At 38.2% G+C, this 20,924-nt stretch overlaps 1 long non-coding RNA gene across 4 annotated transcripts in view; it reads right to left on the bottom strand.

Moving 5' to 3' along the window:
* Nucleotides 1-20,924, bottom strand: part of LOC142157787 (uncharacterized) — a 235,601-nt gene that overhangs the window by 80,791 nt on the left and 133,886 nt on the right. For all 4 annotated transcript variants that reach the window (XR_012692632.1, XR_012692633.1, XR_012692634.1 and 1 more), the window contains one exon: nt 8,129-8,224. This is a non-coding gene — a long non-coding RNA (uncharacterized LOC142157787). The remainder of the gene's footprint in view (nt 1-8,128; nt 8,225-20,924) is intronic.

Below are 20,924 nucleotides of genomic sequence, written 5' to 3'. Positions count from 1 at the left end.
ATGTGTATGCTATTAATTTAATGTTTTGGTTGGAGGGAAGCCTACTTATAAAATGTGGGTGCTATACTGATTTAACACTGGGGCTGGTTGGAGTTTACTAAAATTTATGTACCCATTTTTTTTTCCAAATAGGGCCTCCAACGTTCCAGGATCCAGACAAGCAGCAACTGATCTAAAGACACTGCAGCCACAAGTGGTGAAAGTGACGAGAACAGGTAGGAGAGAGCAGGACAGTCTGCCAACTATCCTGAATCTGGTGGGATTTATATTATGAGGAGGTCTGACTTGCTTAAATGTTGCACTATGGGATTCATGCAGAAGACTGACATATTAATATGATTATTACATTCCAGCACTTTTTTGTGTTTCTGTAGTTAGAGGGCTGCAATCAGTAACTGTAGTGGCGACGGTCTGTGACGTGATAGTGATTGGAGACTGTTGTCTTTTTATTACTGGGTTTACTAACCCTGAACTGCAGTTTCATGACATGTTAATTATGATTAATACCTAAGTTTAGTTAAAGATAAAGTGCAATTTGTGTGAACTGAAAGGTAAGCAGTGGTGGAAGTGGAATGTATATGGTAGTAGGCCATACCGCTACTTCTCATACTGCCTTCATTGTAAAATAATAAAATTCCATTCACTTGTTTACATTCCCATTACATTTTTCATACCGCCATTTCTAAATTTCCACTTCGACCACTGTGCTTAATATTAATTGTATGGAGTATATGAGCAGTATAATTCAAAATTCTGCTAGATCCGTTGACAAAATTGGGGTCCATGGTCATTTATTCTTTAACTGCTGGGACCACAGTGTGATGCAGTGTAATGATAAAGGAGGGCACAGTGTGATGAGAGGGACAGTAATGAGGGGCCACAGTGTGATGCAGTGTAATGATAATGGAGGGCACAGTGTGATGAGAAGGACAGTAATGAGGGGCCGCAGTGTGATACAGTGTAATGATAATGGAGGGCACAGTGTGATGAGAGGGACAGTAATGAGGGACCACAGTGTGATGCAGTGTAATGATAAAGGAGGGCACAGTGTGATGAGAGGGACAGTAATGAGGGGCCACAGTGTGATGCAAAGTGATGATAAAGGAGGGCACAGTGTGATGAGAGGGACAGTAATGAGGGGCCAAAGTGTGATGCAGTGCAATGATAAAGGAGGGCACAGTGTGATGAGATGGACAGTAATGAGGGGCCACAGTGTGATGCAGTGTAATGATAAAGGAGAGCACAGTATGATGAGAGGGACAATAATGAGGGGCCGCAGTGTGATGCAGTGTAATGATAAAGGAGAGCACAGTGTGATGCAGTGTAATGATAATGGAGGGCACAGTGTGATGAGAGGGACAGTAATGAGGGACCACAGTGTGATGCAGTGTAATGATAAAGGAGGGCACAGTGTGATGAGAGGGACAGTAATGAGGGGTCACAGTGTGATGCAGTGTAATGATAAAGGAGAGCACAGTGTTATGAGAGGAACAGTAATGAGGGGTCATAGTGTGATGCAGTGTAATGATAAAGGAGGGCACAGTGTGATGAGAGGGACAGTAATGAGGGGTCACAGTGTGATATAGTGTAATGATAAAGGAGGGCACAGTGTGATGAGAGGGACAGTAATGAGGGGCCACAGTGTGATGCAGTGTAATGATAAAGGAGAGCACAGTGTGATGCAGTGTAATGATAATGGAGGGCACAGTGTGATTAATGGACAGTAATGAGGGACAACAGTGTGATGCAGTGTAATGATAAAGGAGGGCACAGTGTGATGAGAGGGACAGTAATGAGGGGCCGCAGTATGATGCAGTGTAATGATAAAGGAGAGCACAGTGTGATGCAGTGTAATGATAACGGAGGGCACAGTGTGATGAGAGGGACAGTAATGAGGGACCACAGTGTGATGCAGTGTAATGATAAAGGAGGGCACAGTGTGATGAGAGGGACAGTAATGAGGGGCCACAGTGTGATGAGAGGGACAGTAATGAGGGACCACAGTGTGATGCAGTGTAATGATAAAGGAGGGCACAGTGTGATGAGAGGGACAGTAATGAGGGGCCACAGTGTGATGCAGTGTAATGATAAAGGAGGGCACAGTGTGATGAGAGGGACAGTAATGAGGGGCCAAAGTGTGATGCAGTGCAATGATAAAGGAGGGCACAGTGTGATGAGATGGACAGTAATGAGGGGCCACAGTGTGATGCAGTGTAATGATAAAGGAGGGCACAGTGTGATGAGAGGGACAATAATGAGGGGCCGCAGTGTGATGCAGTGTAATGATAAAGGAGAGCACAGTGTGATGCAGTGTAATGATAATGGAGGGCACAGTGTGATGAGAGGGACAGTAATGAGGGACCACAGTGTGATGCAGTGTAATGATAAAGGAGGGCACAGTGTGATGAGAGGGACAGTAATGAGGGGGTCACAGTTTGATGCAGTGTAATGATAAAGGAGAGCACAGTGTGATGAGAGGGACAGTAATGAGGGGTCACAGTGTGATGCAGTGTAATGATAAAGGAGGGCACAGTGTGATGAGAGGGACAGTAATGAGGGGTCACAGTGTGATATAGTGTAATGATAAAGGAGGGCACAGTGTGATGAGAGGGACAGTAATGAGGGGCCACAGTGTGATGCAGTGTAATGATAAAGGAGAGCACAGTGTGATGCAGTGTAATGATAATGGAGGGCACAGTGTGATTAATGGACAGTAATGAGGGACAACAGTGTGATGCAGTGTAATGATAAAGGAGGGCACAGTGTGATGAGAGGGACAGTAATGAGGGGCCGCAGTATGATGCAGTGTAATGATAAAGGAGAGCACAGTGTGATGCAGTGTAATGATAACGGAGGGCACAGTGTGATGAGAGGGACAGTAATGAGGGACCACAGTGTGATGCAGTGTAATGATAAAGGAGGGCACAGTGTGATGAGAGGGACAGTAATGAGGGGCCACAGTGTGATGAGAGGGACAGTAATGAGGGACCACAGTGTGATGCAGTGTAATGATAAAGGAGGGCACAGTGTGATGAGAGGGACAGTAATGAGGGGCCACAGTGTGATGCAGTGTAATGATAAAGGAGGGCACAGTGTGATGAGAGGGACAGTAATGAGGGGTCACAGTGTGATGCAGTGTAATGATAAAGGAGGGCACAGTGTGATGAGAGGGACAGTAATGAGGGGTCACAGTGTGATGCAGTGTAATGATAAAGGAGGGCACAGTGTGATGAGATGGACAGTAATGAGGTGCCACAGTGTGATGCAGTGTAATCATAAAAGAGGGCACAGTGTGATGCAGTATAATGATAATGGAGGGCACAGTGTGATGAGAGGGACAGTAATGAGGGGCCACAGTGTGATGCAGTGTAATGATAAAGGAGGGCACAGTGTGATGAGATGGACAGTAATGAGGGGCCACAGTGTGATGCAGTGTAATGATAAAGGAGGGCACAGTGTGATGAGATGGACAGTAATGAGGGGCCACAGTGTGATGCAGTTTAATGATAAAGGAGGGCACAGTGTGATGAGAGGGACAATAATGAAGGGCCGCATGGTGATGCAGGAGGAGCAGCGTGATGTGCGGCGGCACATAGCTTACCTTTCTACTTAACTATAGGTGTATAGGAGTATATGCTATGCTAAAAAAATATAGTGCTATGGATTGTTTCAGGGAGGAAGGGGAGGCAAACCAATATCTTGCCTAGGGCCCCATAAGGTCTAAATCCGACTCTGCAAAGGACAAGCTTAATGATATGTCTTTATAAGATGTTCAAACGTTCAAACAGTGGGACAACATGTAGCATTATGCAGGAACAAAAGGAGAAAATACAGGATCACAGGTAAAGCGTGAGCTCACATTTTCCCTCCCGGAATATATAATAGTACAAATGTGTCACATATAATAAAGACAGTAAAACGTCACTTATTTAAGAGGAAAATGAAGTTTTCCCTAGCAGTATTTTCGCATATGAAAGGAAAATTCAAATATATTAAGGGGTTTTGCCTAAAGTAGACAGTACTTTGAAGTGAGGTATTAGTTTTAAAACTTTTCACCATAACCATATCCATCTGGACCCGCTGTCCTACAAAATGTTGTGCACGGTATTATACGGGGCAGTCCAAAAACAGGGTCATGAAACTATGTATGCATGCACTAGTGGTAAAATAGGTCACTTTGCCCAAAATTAAAAATGCTGTATATCAGCAATGTCTGCTTTTATTAAATAAGCCACCTGACCTGAGCAGACTCACTCCATTACCGAGTGTGAATCAATATTGCTGGGATTTTTATAAAGATCAATTAGTAACACACCACAACCACCATACGTTTGTGTTCCACTGACCACTTTCGCGTTCCATACGCTGTAGGACACGAAACACAGTAGCGTGGACTGAGATCTGGAGTTCACTATCCCCAAAGGAGACCCGGATATGTAGGGTAAGAACTAAGTTTAATCTGAGTCTCACTCTGTGGTTTACTTTTCATCAACATACCAACGCCCACTGTATTCTCAGTAGGGCTATAAGCATTATACACTATGTTATTGTCTGTTGTCTGCCTGTCAAGTTTTCAAAGTTATTAATATTTTTAAGTTTTATGGTATCTCTCGATGTAATTCCTGACTCCATACATTTCTTGATCTTAATGTCATTCTATTTGTTTTTTTGCATTACATTGGATTTGCGTCCTCTGTTTTTTGCATATATTTTATGAGGTGCAGCATTATTTAGTTCATTGAGAGCGCCTTTTCCCCTAATATTTTATGCAGTTTTTGATTGGTTGTGAGCAGCTTACAATCAATGTGATGCTACACTTTACTCTCCATGACATCCCTCTTTAAACCTAACCCATTTAATCATTGTAAAATAGGTGATATTAATTAGCACCCAGTATGTGTTCACTTTTCATAATACTTCTTTTAAAACAGCTTTAGCAGTCAATTCATATGAAAATGGATCCGATATTAGAACTCCTTTGAACTGCAAGTATTTAATACAATAAAATGTGTCTGTAGCAAAACATATTGAAGGCTCTGAACATAGTATCTGCCATTGAAAAGAGAGGTAGACAAAAGATGTTATGACAGAAGGTAAATTGGATTTTATTTTTATAATGTGGAGGATCATCACTAAAACTAATATACAATATTCAATTTTGTTGGACCACAAAATGATAAATTTCATGTGATATTCCCAAGCCTCTAGGGAAATAGAAAGTAAAAAATACAGTTCACATACTACGGATTTCACACATTAGAAGAAATTGTGGTAGATCAAAGCACATAAAGATTAAAGTGCAAATAAGCAAGTCAAGGAGTGGTTGCTAAAAATGCATGAATGAACAATGAGGGCCTGTGTCTCAAGAACAGTCCTGATCAAGGGGAGACGTGTTGGGGTTTTCTACACTAAGTGGTTTCTCACATAAAGTGTAAGGAAATGTACAGTTAAACGACACAACAGCTAACCACCTTTCTTCTCTGTCATCCCGAAGCATATATTTCATTTGCTACTACTCTAATCCTCTCCTAATCGGAACCTCACCTCATCTCGTGGTAACTTGTGCTTCACATCTGTGCATACAGCATCATGGCCCATCCACATTTTAGACCCCTGCACTATCCTGATCATTGTCCAAATAGGCCTCTGCAACATCATGGCCCCATTTAGACCTCTCTTTATATCACAGCCTCAGTATCAGACCTCTGCACCATAGTAAGCCCCACTAATCCTATTGTTCCAATTTCCTCTTATCGTCCTTACCCCCTCCCTTTAGAATGTAAACTCTCATGGGCATGGTGCTCTAACCTATCTCTCATGTCTGTACTCTATCTCTACCCACTCTCTGCCTGCCTCTCTGTCCATGTCTTATCTTATGCTAAACGGTTTTTGTATGACATGCGATTTGATCTCTTAATTGCATTTATGCTTTAATTATATTTTTGCTTATCTGTACCCATTCTTCTTATCTGTATGAATTTATGTAATCTTGTAATTTTGTTGTATGTTCTAAATCCCCATATGTATGGCTCTGTGGAAGCCTGGTGGCACCTTCACTAAAGCAAGGAGGTAAGATGTGACAGAATTAAACATGTAGACTTAGGCAATAAATTGTTGTAATGGACAGAATGTTGTCCATTAACTAAATGGAACATAATTGATTGCAAAAGAAATCAGTACGATAAATTAAAATTCTGCATATAGGGCCTGATTTAGAGTGGGGCATAACTACATTTGTGCTGCTTAAAAATACAAGGGTAAAAATTGCTGCACTACCCATGTGCACAAAGTACATCTGTATATTGAGTTAAGCATATCTTATACATGTGGGCACTTGGTGAATAAGATGGGGACCATTCATGTATAACTTCATTACAGTAGTGGGTGGAGACGCAGTCAACCACACCCCTTACAGATGAGTCCAGTGTAGACTTATACATATCTATGTCTTGCTCAATGGTGAAAAACTTACATATATAAATGGAGCTGTGGCAGGAAAGGACAGGTCCCATAGCAGCTGCATCCCCTGCACATATGTAGTTACACACTAGATGGGTAACGGCGGTTGTACTTCTATCACTATCGCCATCTCAGAGTCACGATAGCAGTGCCTACCTAAAGAAAAAATGCTTTATCATTATTTTTTTAAATATAATTAATTGTAGTTATTTTTTTTTCAAAAACTATATTATTTTTTTATTATTGAATCAGGATTTGGAAGCCCAGTCCAGTTCCAGTGCGCATGTATGAGCTGGCAAACAGATTGGCCTCACACTTGCCTGGTGAGTGGTAAGTCACGGCCGCCTCGGTGACATTTTAATGACAAATTGTTCGGCTAAAGACTTTCTATCGCTGCAATATCTTGCAGACCGATTTTGGAGATCCAATGGCTGTCTTCCTAAAATCAGTGGGATAACTCTGCAAAGAGTTCATTTCATTCAAACTGTTTTTAGTAATTTGGCACAAATGTGCATCACAATTGGTGGGAGCATTTCCTTTATTGTAATCTGTCGGGCAAACCTCCATTGGAAGCACTACAATATTAGGATACTCTCCTCCTTTTTTCTTTACTTACACAGTGCTAGAAATGGCAGTGAAACATAGGCAAAGTCAGCAAATGGAAAACACCATGGACCTGATTCATTATCGCAGGTAAATGTCAAAATGTGCCGTATTTTGCATAAAATCGCGCAGTGCATGCCCAGAAACGAACCATACGCTAGAGAACAAAGCAACGTCCGATTCATGTTAGACTGCAAAGAACCCTTACTACAGCCTACAATTTCAAGGTCAGAACGGGGAGGTGAATGGACATATGCACATAGTCAATTTACAGTAAGTGTGTGCCAAGGTATCAGTCGTATCACTTACACCAGTTATAGGTCTGGTGTAAGTGCCAATTACTAAGATGACAACTGTGTATACATGCTAGAACATGCGTTTGCAATCAGGTGCAAGTGTAAAAATACATTTTATGTACAGTCGACATTCATAACATTCTAATAAATATATTTTATGGGAAAATATATATTTAATTTTTTTTAAACAACTTTTTTTTATTTTAAATGTCTACTGGCTTTTGCGTGCCTTAATGAATCAGGCCCTATGTGGTCTATTTAACAATGGGAGAAATAGAATTTAAGTCTTCTCACATTTTAACGAGGCCCCCAGGCTGTTAAAGACCAGTGCAGGTCACCAAGAGAAAAATCACCTTAAAAATGTTTTAAGACTCACTAATTTAAAAATCTAAACTCCAATATTTTCATAATAATTCAAGTATGTTATTAGCATAAGCCTCTTAAAATTTTGTACTAGCAGTAAATAAAAAAAATCAACAAATGGCAAAAATAGTACAATTTTATACATGAGCTGATTGGCAGGTATAGTGACAGTCTTCATAAAGACATAATAGTTTGTGTTAATGCAGTAAAAGCATAATAGTATTTGATAACGGAAAAGTAATGGAGAGACAGATAATTTCAACAGTTGATTGCTGCTGTCAATCATGTAGATTTCATTTCCTTTAGAATTTTATAAATAATTTGATGATAAATTTTGAGAAATAAAATACTGTATTAGGTTCACTGTAGTGTTTGTAAACAAGCAACTTGCAGACTTTTCTACTTACTGTGTTCAGTAGCTTTTTCCTGCAAGGATAACTGTGTGGAACATCCTGTGTTTGTCTTGTACACGTGATTTGGAATCTTGTACATTACAGTGAAACCTATAATACACAAGCATCTTATATTAATACTACAACAATCCTTTATGATATAATGCTTTAATTAAATCTATATTGCTGCACTCATCCCCATGCTCTTTAGCATAGCTAATGGCAAACAAACCGTTATCTTGTTGAATACCTTTGCATGTTCATAAAATAAACATGTTGTTCAGCTATGTTTAGTTACTTATGATGTAAAGTATATATGAGAAAATCTATTAACTGTACCAGACTTGTTGGAAATGATATGAAATGGAACAAATGTAGCCTCCAGCTTTACCTGAGTCCGCTGGAACGTTATGAAAGGTTTGTGTCTACTTTGTAATAAATTTGTATTTTTGCTTCTACCCTGCAAGAATTAAAATGTCAGAGCGGAAAAGTAAAGCAATGGAACGTAAAAATGCCTATGTTTAGAACCTAGGGCTAGACTCACTTTATCACCTTTTTCATTGGATAGTCAAATCATATTACTTTTGAACAGAACTACCAGTATTTTTTCACATTCTTATCTTTATGAAAATGCATATACCACGTTCTTTGTGTTTTCTCACAGTCCATGTATGTACCAGCCATCCTTCTTTCTGTATGTGTGTTAGATCCGTCATCGGATATTGCATAGTTGCAGGCTGTCACTGGTTTCCAGGGTCAGCCTCAGGACAACAATTTTCCCTTGATAATATCCCTGTTTCTTAGAATTGACCATCTGCTCAATACAATTCTTATTTCACTGCATATTAGATGCAATTCTTATCATCAATTCTTGACTTTAGAAGTTAACATTTATTTATTTTATTGAGACAGTATTGTGTGCTACTTCTGTAAATGCACTAGCTCAATCGAAACGTGTCCAAGGCAAACATTTTAAAATGTTGACAACTATAGAAACTGACCACATAGGTTTATTTGAATCTGACCTGTTCTCTCTTCAATGTGAGGAGGGCTCTCTGCCTTTATTTAATTTACTCATTGTATGTTGTGCGATATAACATGCATTTGTATTGCATTGTGTATTCTATTTGACCGTTAATAAATACTTTATTAAAAAAAAAAAAAGAAACTGACCACATAGAAAATAAATACGCTGTCTGCTTACATTGCAATTCATTTGCTTAGAGGCATGCTGCATGTCTCAACATTCCAAGATAAAAAAAAAGAGGATAAGATAGATCATTAAACCACACCCCCATTTTGTCATGAAAATGTCCACAAATCATTAGGCACTTTTAAAGGTGGGAGTTTAGGACTATTGTGCAAAAACAGGACAATTGGGGTATGCTATACAGACTGCAATGCAACTATGCAATAGTTTTTATTTTTTAGATTTTTTTTATCTATATTTTTTGTTGTCATTTAGTGGACCTGTAAGCCCAAATCTGGGCTTTCAGTTCCATTGCACATGTGCAAATCGAATAGCCAGGTCACACATGCATACATTTACCGAGACTAGCCCGGTGTAGCCTTACCACTCCAGCTGAGTATCGATCAGCTGCCTTGGAAAAATATTATTGATAAATTGCAACAGTAACAAATTAACTATTGCTGCAATAAGCTGCGATAGAAAATCGTTGTTATCGCTGGGTTCACTAGGAAGAAGTGCAGTCTCCTAGCGAAAGTAGTCCCTGAAACCAACCCTACACGTTTCGTGTTTCTGATTTCCTCAGGGAATGTGGCTACCAAGCTATCTCTTCTCCACAGTGATACAGTACTATTTTCTTCTTTTCATCCAAAGTTATTGTAGTTGGATGGTGAAAGCCCAAACAGCATTAGGACACCAAGTAAAACTGTGAAAATATAGGGGCACATTTATCATGTATCGGGAAAAATTAGAAATACTTATCAATCCTTATCGCATGGATAAGGACTGATGTATTTCTCAAATTTATGAAAAATGGATCACAGGAACAGCAGTTCCGAAAATCTGCTGTTTCTGTGTTAAAAAAAAACCATACTCACTACTGCCTCTTCGGTCGCGCTGTCTCTGGATCTCCTCCTCTTCAGTGTACTTTCAGTTCTTCATGCAACTGCGCATGTGCCGTCCGGAGAGCTTGAGGCTGTGACAGGGAGGGATCACAAGATCACTCCCTGCCCATGCAGAACACAAGTTTAAGCAAGATTTCGGATGATGTACGCCAGCTTCACACTTGAACTGCATATATTCCCACTGGCTGAATACTGGCCACATCTGATATTGCCAAAAACCATTGTAATATCTGAAAATTATCTGAATGAAATGTGGTTAACTGTCACTGTAAACAGCCACTATCTAACTGTGTGCAGGAGGACTTAATTGGCAGAAACGCACAGAAACACAGTTCTTACACTTCTTTTAGCCCTATAGCCTTTAATGTCCTCTCAGCATGTGTCATAATTAGGCTCTGATGTGCAGTCATGCCAACCACACAAACATGCAAATGTGAGTCAGACACATATGTGTGTGGCCAAATTAGACAGTTATTCAGATGCGCAGAGCTCAGGTAGTGTAGCAGATCTTTCATGTCTGGTTCATGCTTTAACATATATAAGACGACAGAGACTGAACCTATAGCCAACTCTGTATTGCACAAAACTCATTTTATTAAATGTTCGTTTATTTTATTGAAAAAAGGGAATTCACCTCTTTAAAATTACAAATCAGAACTAATAAAGGGCAAATGTAGGAGCAATTAAGTGAGGAAACAAATACCTGAATGCCATCATAGAAACATGTAAAAAACATCCATTTGATTGAGATATTTTAGACTGCAGCATTAAGGCTTTTATTTATCAATCTTCCCATTATTGTTGTGAAAAGTGCAATATGTAATCACTGCAATTACTTATCGCTGCCAAGCCACTTATAATTGCTTAATTTACCATTATTGCGCCATCATGGCAGCTGAGCCAGTCTGGGGGTTCCCATTCAGCATTACTGAGCATGTGCTTCTAGTTCTGTATAAGGCAAATATAATGTAGTTCTATATAAGGAAGATGTAATGTAAAAGTTGTATTATATGTACCTGGGTGGAGGCACGTGCCGTGAAGCCCGCTCTTCCAAGCAGGGGTCTCAGAAGGTGGAACAGCACTCTGCTGACCCACCTGTGCCAGGGGAAAAATTCAGCATTGGCGCGGCCCCAGAGGTGTGGCATACTGTTGCTGCACTTACTGGGCTTACCATGTCGCCCCAGACCTGTCTACACAACCCATCCCCACCTCCCCTAAAATAACAATTATAATAACACAAAAATCCCACAGCACTTGTATGGACCAACAGTGATTCTATAGATACAATCACATTTTCCCCAAACAAAACAAAGCTAAAAATGATGGCTAGATTCACTAAAACTGTTTTCATTCTAGTTTCTTATTATATTATTTTCTGGATTGCTAGTTTCTTATTTTTTACTTACACGCTTACAGAAAAGCTAAGACTGTTTTATATGACAGTGTCAACATGCAAAAATTGCTTTACACAGAAGGCAAAGGCTCTATTATTTAACAGCAATCCAGAAAATAATATAATTAGATGTTATAAAATGAATGACCTGCACTACAAGCAGACATACAGACAACAATTTTTTTTTCTCTATCATTTATGTCAGCAGCTGAAATCCTAATGAAGAAAATTATGATGCATTTACCTTGTACAATTTTCAAACTACTTCTATGACTAAATGGACCGGAAATTTAGAAGTTCATAGATGGAGAAAAGCATAGAAAACGTGATTCTAGCTGACAAGAAATTGCTGTAAGTGGCGGAAAAGATAACTACACTTAAAGCCCACCGGCTGGAGGATTGTGTCACTTCCTTGTAGATGTGGGAGGTATTTATATATTGATCTGCCACCGTATCTCATTGTTCAGTTTCACTGTGTACAAAAGGGAAAGATATGAAAGGCTATACAGCATGCTGTGATTAGGATTTATTTATTATATTTCATCTTTATCTGTACGTCTTCCAGGTGAGAAAATGACTTCCTGGAGGTTATATAATCACACAAACATTAATCACAAATATTTCCAGTACATTTGAAGTCTTCTTTTACTGAATGTTATCTTATAAATAGCGATGACCTCTACTATAGCAGCAGGTATACTTTTACCAATACTTTATTACGTAAAGTAAATTGTTTGATAAAAGCGGCAGTAAAAGTTGCTGCGAATTATATCCTTGTAATTTATCATTTTTTGGTAGAAGATGCAGCTTACAGGTTACCCAAAAGGCACCCAATATAAGTGCCTAGATCCTGGGACTCAGTGCAGCTTAGTAAATTTGAGAATTGGAATTTTATTTTTTATGGTATTTGTTTGTGGCATAACTAGTTTCATCCTTCTCAAGACAGCCTCACAACATGGATTCACTGGATTGCCAATTCCATAAATAGTTCAGTAATCAGTGAATTTTATCTTAATATCATTGGCTTAATATCATTGGCTGTTCGGCTCTTACCTAACATATTAAAATCATACTTGCCAACATTTTAGATCTCCACCCAGGGAGATCCCGAAGGGGAGATCCTGATGCAGAGTGCAGTAGACGTGGCTGAGGGAATCGCATTGCTAAGCCCCGCCCACCACTGCTCAATGCCGCTAATTGCAGCACAATACCAGGATGACACTATTTTGAATTGTGTCATGAAGCCCCGCCCCCACTCACTTTACAAGAGAAGTGGGCAGAATGTATAACAGTAGGCAACTATGATTAAAACAGCAAAATATATGCTGACCGGCAACATGAACATATGAGAAAACACAAAGTCACACCATGATTAGCAAACTAAATTAAGGGCCTGGAACTGTAAAATTGCACCCTGCTAAGGACCTCACAGAGCAAGGGTAAATAACAGGTAGCCATTGCGTCACAGTAATTTCCCCTCTTCCTGGTCATTCTGATGTTACATAATTACTGGGGTACATTCATTTCAGTATATGTAGCATTAGTCCATGATTGGATGGTGATGTCTTCTAGCCAGCTTGTCTAATCAGTCATATTATTATAATAAATGTTAATATTTATATATATTGCGCACAGTAATTAAACAAGACTTGTTATTACTAAACAGACAAAGATGTAAGTCCGCTTGCAAGTTTTTAGTCTATTGAAAAATTGAGTTTGATACCTGATATTAAATGCTATGGATTGCGTATTGCGCATTGGGTGTCCCTGCTAGAGTGAAAACAAGCTCTAGAAAAGACAGCCTGGGTTGGTTCCAATTATTAATATTGACACTCCCTTTCACAGTATGAATTAAATCCAGATTGGTCAGCACAGATCTGAAGCCCTTATGGGGGGCTTTTTGCGGAAAAAAGCATGTCCCCTCCTAGCGACTACTAACCCCTTACTGAAAAACACTGGGGCTCTTCCTGGGGCCCCTGAGCTGTGGGGACCGGGGTAATGACAAATGTTGGGATCCCTGGAGTTGCAATTTAACCACCTCAGTGATCCCTGTATAATGGTTCCCTGATCCATTATATTAAAATATTAAAACTCTAAATATGGCATTCCTCTTGTAATCCACAGGAATTCTTTTCAGTTTGCAATCCAAGTGAGATCTTAAATTGAAATTGAAGGAAATTCATATTCTTCTAATCCACAGGAAATTATTGTTCTTCTTGTAATTCCAGGGTAAATATTCTTCTTAAATTTTTAATCAAAGAGAAGTAATCTTTTTGAAATATACAGAAAAATCTTCTTGTTATAATCATTGGTAAACTATTCGTCTTGGAAAGAAGATTTCAGAAAATTAAAAAAAAAATTATACAATGTAAATGGCTCTGACAAAGTATGACTAAACTGAATGTTACAGGACTCCCTTTAGCCGCTCAACTATTCACAAGCGGTGTCCCACTTTAGATGCAATATGATTGGCTGGCAGTGAAGAGAGTCCCAGAGACTCCCTGCTTTTATCACATATCAATAGAGATTAACTAAATATTTATTGACGAGGGGACAAAATAAATAGTAATGTTGTGCAGTTCCATTTATGTCAAAGGCCCATTTATTTCAACAGCCTATTAACTTCTATAAGGTTTCTACAGGTAACGCGCATCTCCATTGAAATGAATGGGCCTTTGGAATGAATCGGTCATTGACATCAATGGGAATAATATAGCACAATACTGGTGTAGCCGCTATTGCTATAATCATGTTGCCCACTATTACTATAAAGTATTAATTAGACTCTGACAACCTACATTTTTTAATGAACACTGCAATACAACTCATTTTATTGAACGCTTAAAGCAGTAATGGCAGTATAATTGTTTTCACAGGTAATATAATAGAACCATACATTTTTTTTATGGAGAAAATCAGATCATATTACAAGGATAACTCTACAACTGTGTTAACTTTCTCCTGTGTTATCTGCAACAGCCTGAGAAGCAGGTTGATCCATCCAAGTCATCTATTGTCCAAAGTCAGCACAGAACAGGAGATATCATCAGCTGTGCTTGCAAAAAAAAGGAACATCCTACCAGGATCTTTTAGACTAAATAAGCACTCATAATAATAAAGTGGTGACCTCTTGAAAATATTGAAATTCTGCCTTCTTTTATACAGCAATCATAATTGTATTCCTGGGAGGATGTAAATTCTTACAGTTTTATACAGACTGTGATCTCCTGGTTAAACCAGTTGAATTCAACTTTCTTGCATTAATTGGTCCTGGAGATGTGTCACCTGTATTCTGACACTCACTGTTGTGTGGGTTTCAATGTCAGTACAGAAGAAAATTAATTTAACCTCAGAGTGCTGTTTAGCTACGCTACATACTGTATGCACTAAAAGCAGTTTAATTGTTAATACAAAAAAATGAGTGCGATTAAAATACATCACCACATAATTTTAAGGGAGATTATACAAATAAATTAACTGATTGGTGCAGGAATTTTATGTTGCACTGGATATAGGCAATATTAATATTTTCAAAAATACACAAACATTAAGTATTCTGTTCATTTATTAAACACAACTTGGATGCACATTGGTAATTTGTTATTCTTGTTGCAGAATACAGTTCTAATGTATGCCAATAAAATAGATGCAAGGATAAAGCAAGGACAGCTTAAGACGTAGTTTCATTTTCTAAACTGAATTCTATCATACTTATGTGTATGTCAATGTTCCTTATACTTGAATTACTGCTTCTGTATCAGTGTGTGAGCCAATGCAGCTGAATTACTAAGGGTGTCATAAATGTAGAAATTGAAAATGAAAACATATTTGTGTGCTCGTTAGCATTTCATTAAAATGCATTGGATTTTTATTAATCACTTCATTTAATTGTTGAGTTTCTGCTTTCAATCTGTGTTCTACATACATCCTTGTTGATGAACAAACATGCATTACTAATTTGATGTCTGTAAAAGTCATCATTTTGAGTTAGAAAGCATTAAATAGGATTCAAATATCAAGCAAATGTTTGGGAATGCTTCTTTAAATTGTCTTCATTGGGAAATATTTATTTTCAGAATGATAAATTGAATTTTCTGCATTATGCTATGGAGCTATTCTCTAAATAGAACGTATGTAACATAACAGTAAATAGGAAAAAGGTCCAGGCAAAGATATAAAATTTGCGAGGGGTAAATGCAAGATTTTGATTCTGCCCTTACCTTTAGTCAAATAATGAAACCATTCATGCTTAACCTCACCCTGCTACCATTGAAATGTCATGAAGAGGGTGCAGTTAATGCTTTATGATCAAGTATTCCCATCATATTTCAGGGATCATCAGTTAGCAACATTTAGCCCAAGAAAATATGTTCCATTTTTACATGGGAAATAATGCAATCCTACTGTAAATTACAAGGGTATTAGAAATCACCAAGAAGCTTTTTGATTATATAAACACACAAAGCCAGAGGACAAGTGCTTTTATACTGGAACTTCAAGGTGGCGTCTAATAACTTTTAGATTTTGTACTTTTGTCCTTATATCATTTAATAAACGAGGTTCAGTTGCTCTTACATAAATCTATCCCATTGGGAGTCAAGAAAGTTCTTTTCAACAAAGCTAACAGTGAAGGAAAACCCTCAATACAATGAACATGTCATTGATGTACCGCCACCACACCATATAGTTGTTGGTGAATATATTGTTTGTATAGAAATTCTGGTGTTCATACATATCAATATAATCATTTGGATACAGTAGTAGAATGGTTCTTAACCAGTGTGTCTGTCAGGCCAGATGTGTCAAAAGAATCCAGAATAAGGACAAATAAGGATTATATGCAAGGTAGAGAAACAAATCTTATAGATATTGTAAATTAATTAAATCAACTGCAACTTACTTTGGTTTTTAAACCTACAGGCATTTATTCATAATTCTAGTTTTACTTATAACAATAACTACCAAGAAGAACATTTGTATTTTTAATACATTCTCTAAACAGTGCATATGGTGTTTATTTCATTTTTTTACACACTGTCCATCCTCCAGTTCCCTTGATGCCTGCCTTCAAGTTCATGTGATCCCTTGGATTGCTCCATATTTCAGACCATCTAATAAACATGACCGTTCATGTTAGTTATTCACTCCCTTGCTTCACACAGTAGTTTATTTTAAAAACCTCCCCTCAATGGTGTGCTACTCTGGTGGGAAGTTCTTCACTCAAAAAGTGTCACTAAACTGGGCAAGCAGTTATAAAAGAGGGAGCTGTCTAAAATAGACAACAAGCTTATTTCTTAAAACATATTTTTACAAATTTATAGAAATTTTGCAAGAACAATTTGGGCACATTACAATGGACAAATTGCTTTCCAGCATTGTCTATAGACATCTTACTTTCATTGTGGTTCAATGGAGTCCCAGAACCTTATAAATGGCTTTGTAAACATTACCAGACTGATAGATAGCAACAACTTATTTATTTTTTTTATCTCTTCAGGAATTCCTTTGATCGTGGCATACTGTGATTGCTGATTATTTGTGCTGCCAACTTGACTTTGATGGTAAGGGTCAAAATAAGGGAGGTTTCTGTTGAGCAGGATTTCTGTAATCAAGCCTGGCTCCAATTATACCTTTAAACTTTCTTGCCTATTCTCCCAGTATGTCCAGGAGACTCAAACATTTCTCCGGTGTCCCAGAGAAATAGGCCACCCTCCCAGATCCGGAAAGGAGGTTTAAAAAGTAGGAAAGTGTGTCCTAATTGAGTAGGTTTAACAAGAGGGCAATGTGTCAAAAAAGTGTTATTTGTTCATTTAGGTCACCTTTATCTAATATTACATCTTGCCTAAAGATCTGAAAACATTTAGGGTGACAAATATGCAATAATAGAGGAACTCAGGAAAAAGCAAATACTTTTCTATGGCACTGTGTGCTTCTGAACAGTTGGCTACTACACTGGTACATTATCAGAGAACATTTTGCAGACTGTCAAAGTCATTTATATCCACTGATTACTTAGATATTTGAAGTCTTAAAAATATATAAAAATAATGGTTAACATGCATGTTATTAATTTAATCTACTTTAAATAGATGTGGCTAGAGCTACCGATCTTTTTGAAATCCCCCTTTAATAATATGGCCGCTGTCTGAATGAGGTCTTCATCATGGTTTCAGTTGTAGTCCAATGATACCTTTAAGCCAGCAGTGCACTCAACTGCTATGTTGTTTGGAAAACAGGTGCTACAGGTCCTTTAAATATACAATATTAACTCACTGCCATATTATCCTAATTAATTGTCATTATTAATTGTCATTATCACTAATATTTATCTATAGAGCCACAACATACTCCACATTACTTTACAATTGGGTACAAACACAGTAATAAAACTGGATATTACCAAACAGACAAATGGGGTAAAAAGGCCCTTCTCTTAAGCGTCATAAGCAATCCATAAGAAAATAGGAGTTTGGTACATGAGGTTCAGTGCCACATACTTCATTTAGGACCAGCCAGATTGGAAAAAAAAATAGCATATAGAAGTGAGGCTATATGATCTAGTCAGAGCAATGTTATTTTGGGGGTCAGTAGGTTGTTTGGACATAGAAATAGAATATATGTAAATATATGTAAGTTCTGCATGGATTTTGCAGAAGGTTGGCAATTGGCTATAAGCGGGGGTTTAGAAATTTGATAAGCTTGCCTAAGGTGGTGTGTTCTGAAAGGAGGCATTAAGTTTTGGATCTAATGAAAAGACTTGGGGCTAGATTTACTAAACTGCGGGTTTGGAAAAGTGGAGATGTTGTCTATAGCAACCAATCAGATTCTAGCTGTCATTTATTTAGTGCACTCTACAAAATGACAGCTAGAATCTGATTGGTTGCTATAGGCAACATCTCCACTTTTTCAAACCCGCAGTTTAGTAAATATACCCCTTGATGTACAAGTTATCATTCTAACTCGATACATTTAAATAAAGTAACTGATCATTTTATGAATTTTCTGTCACAGTGATAATAAAAATAGAAAAACCTGGAATACCATTTGTCGCTTATATTTTTTCCTGCACTTAAAGATTTGCCCAGTAAGGTTTAGCATTTCTTAGAATATATGGCTGATTGGCACTTTCTCAATGTAATTCTGTTCTCACTTTGTTTACTTTCAGTTGAAGAAGTAGCACAAATGCTCTTATCTGTATCAAAAGCATATTGCTGCAAGAGCACCTCTAAATCTCTTCTGCCAGTGAATTGTAAATGCTTGGGAATATACTGCATGACATGACATCAATTACACTTAGGAGTGATGATGTCAGGCATTTCTGCAATATCTCTAGGCAAACAGTGCAGCTGAATGAGGTAGAGTACCTGTGTGAACTATGTGCAGAGACCTATAGTATTCTGGCCTTGCAGATCTGCAATTTAGAAAATTAAATGTGACTTAAACACAACAAAGCCACACTAGAACATGTAGTACCATACCCACAGTTTACTGTTTTAATTTATGTGAAGATATAATAGCAAAACAAGGAGAAAATATCAATAATCTAATTGGAACAACAAATCAGTAAAATAGATATAAGAGAATATGAAGCTCACTGTGTAAAAAGACAGAGAACACAGGGAAGTAATTCATGTGAAAGTTGGCAGACAATTAAAATACAGAAAACTGAAGTCATAAAATCATAGTACACTTCCATCACACATAATATTATGACATATATGTTTCCTATGCTATTTGTTCTCACTGCTGTTAGCTATTAAATTCCCAGCAACAGAGTTACCATCTGCTTCTTCATCCAAACCGCAGTCTAAGGTTGTAGGCTCGCTTTCTGAAGACTCACCGTCCTAGATCCAACTCTTTAGCGTGTTATGTTTTTGTTATGTAATTACAGGGACTGAAGCACTATCTTGGCTCTACTATAATTCATGTTAGCCATTAATGTAAACCACTGCCATGGTGGATAACTGATTAAGCCTCCCGCCAACATTATAGCAACAGTGTTTTGCTATTAAAGACCACCCTATCCCCTCATTAAACATATTTTTAACCATACACGCTGACCATTTATCATCCCTTCTGGAAGTGGAGTGCTAGGGTGTGAAGAGGGTGTAGGGAGGGGCATAGGGGTTCCCCCCAACCCACCCATGCAACTCAGTTAGGTTCTGGAGGCCGAGCCAAATGACTAGTTAAGTGAGTGGGATGGGGCCTCCATGATGCAATTCAACATGAATCGCGTCATGGATGCCCCCATACCACCCACTTCACTAGGAAGTGGACAGGAGACTGGTCTGCTCTCCCAGGAGATACCTACCCGGAAGTCTCCTGGACATTCCGGGTGAGACAAGTATGTTTTAACAGCTCAAACCAGATATCGTGCATAAAAAGGGTATAATATTAAATCATTTATTTAATATGGAAGTTCTCTTAATGTTTTTTTTTTTCAAACATACTTTATTTATTTTTACATACATAAATACAGACAGAGATGTGTTAAGTGTGGCATTTGTAGTACTAATATTTCAGTTGTTTCTGCTATTAGCCAGGGTATAGACTACATACAAAATTCTAACGTGTATCATCATAGTTTTGGTACAAGAAATCATAAACAAAGTTATAAAAGCATTGCATTGAATTGTGGGGATAAGTTAAACTTAATACCTCATAGTTTGATAGCAAAAATATAATAGATAATATAAAAGTTAATCTAGACAAAAATAATTCTTAGTAAAACTCAGAAATAGATTTATGTAAAAGTTTCAATACTTTGACAGAACTTCAGATATTTTCAATTGAATGTGCTCTGTAGGGGAGCTAATTTTCCTTTACAACCCTCACTTGATTCTCAGCATGAATGCTGTGTCTGTGCTGTCAGAGGATACATGTAAACCAAGGATAAAATCCTCAATAAAAAAGAAGAATTCTGCAGCTTGCAAAACATATATTGCTGCAAATGAACCTGACTTTTTTCTGTTGAACTGTTTGAGTCCTTTTTGCCTCCATCATATGCAGGTGCTCTTGGCTGCCACAATCCCTGGGGGAGCCCTAAGTAGTGTCCTCCCACACGTCAGAAGTGGGAAGCCCTTTCTCTCGCTGTGCCCCACCTTAACAGGCGGGAGGTGGAGGCAGCATCCTTAATTCATGGGACTGGAAATGTGACATTTGGCCATGACACCATAGCCAAGCGCCACACTCACAGCATAACACTGACATGAAAGAGCAGGATGAGTGACATTATATAATTTATTCAGTGTTTTAGGCAACCCCAAACCAATGGCATCCAAGGAAAACCCCTAGATTTGCCAAATAGTAGCACAGGCCCTACAGGTG

The sequence above is a fragment of the Mixophyes fleayi genome, chromosome 5 (assembly GCF_038048845.1).
Source record: "Mixophyes fleayi isolate aMixFle1 chromosome 5, aMixFle1.hap1, whole genome shotgun sequence".
Classification (NCBI taxonomy): Eukaryota; Metazoa; Chordata; class Amphibia; order Anura; family Limnodynastidae; genus Mixophyes; species Mixophyes fleayi.
Note: the sequence above shows the minus strand (reverse complement) of the source record. Positions and strands in the feature narration are given on the sequence as shown.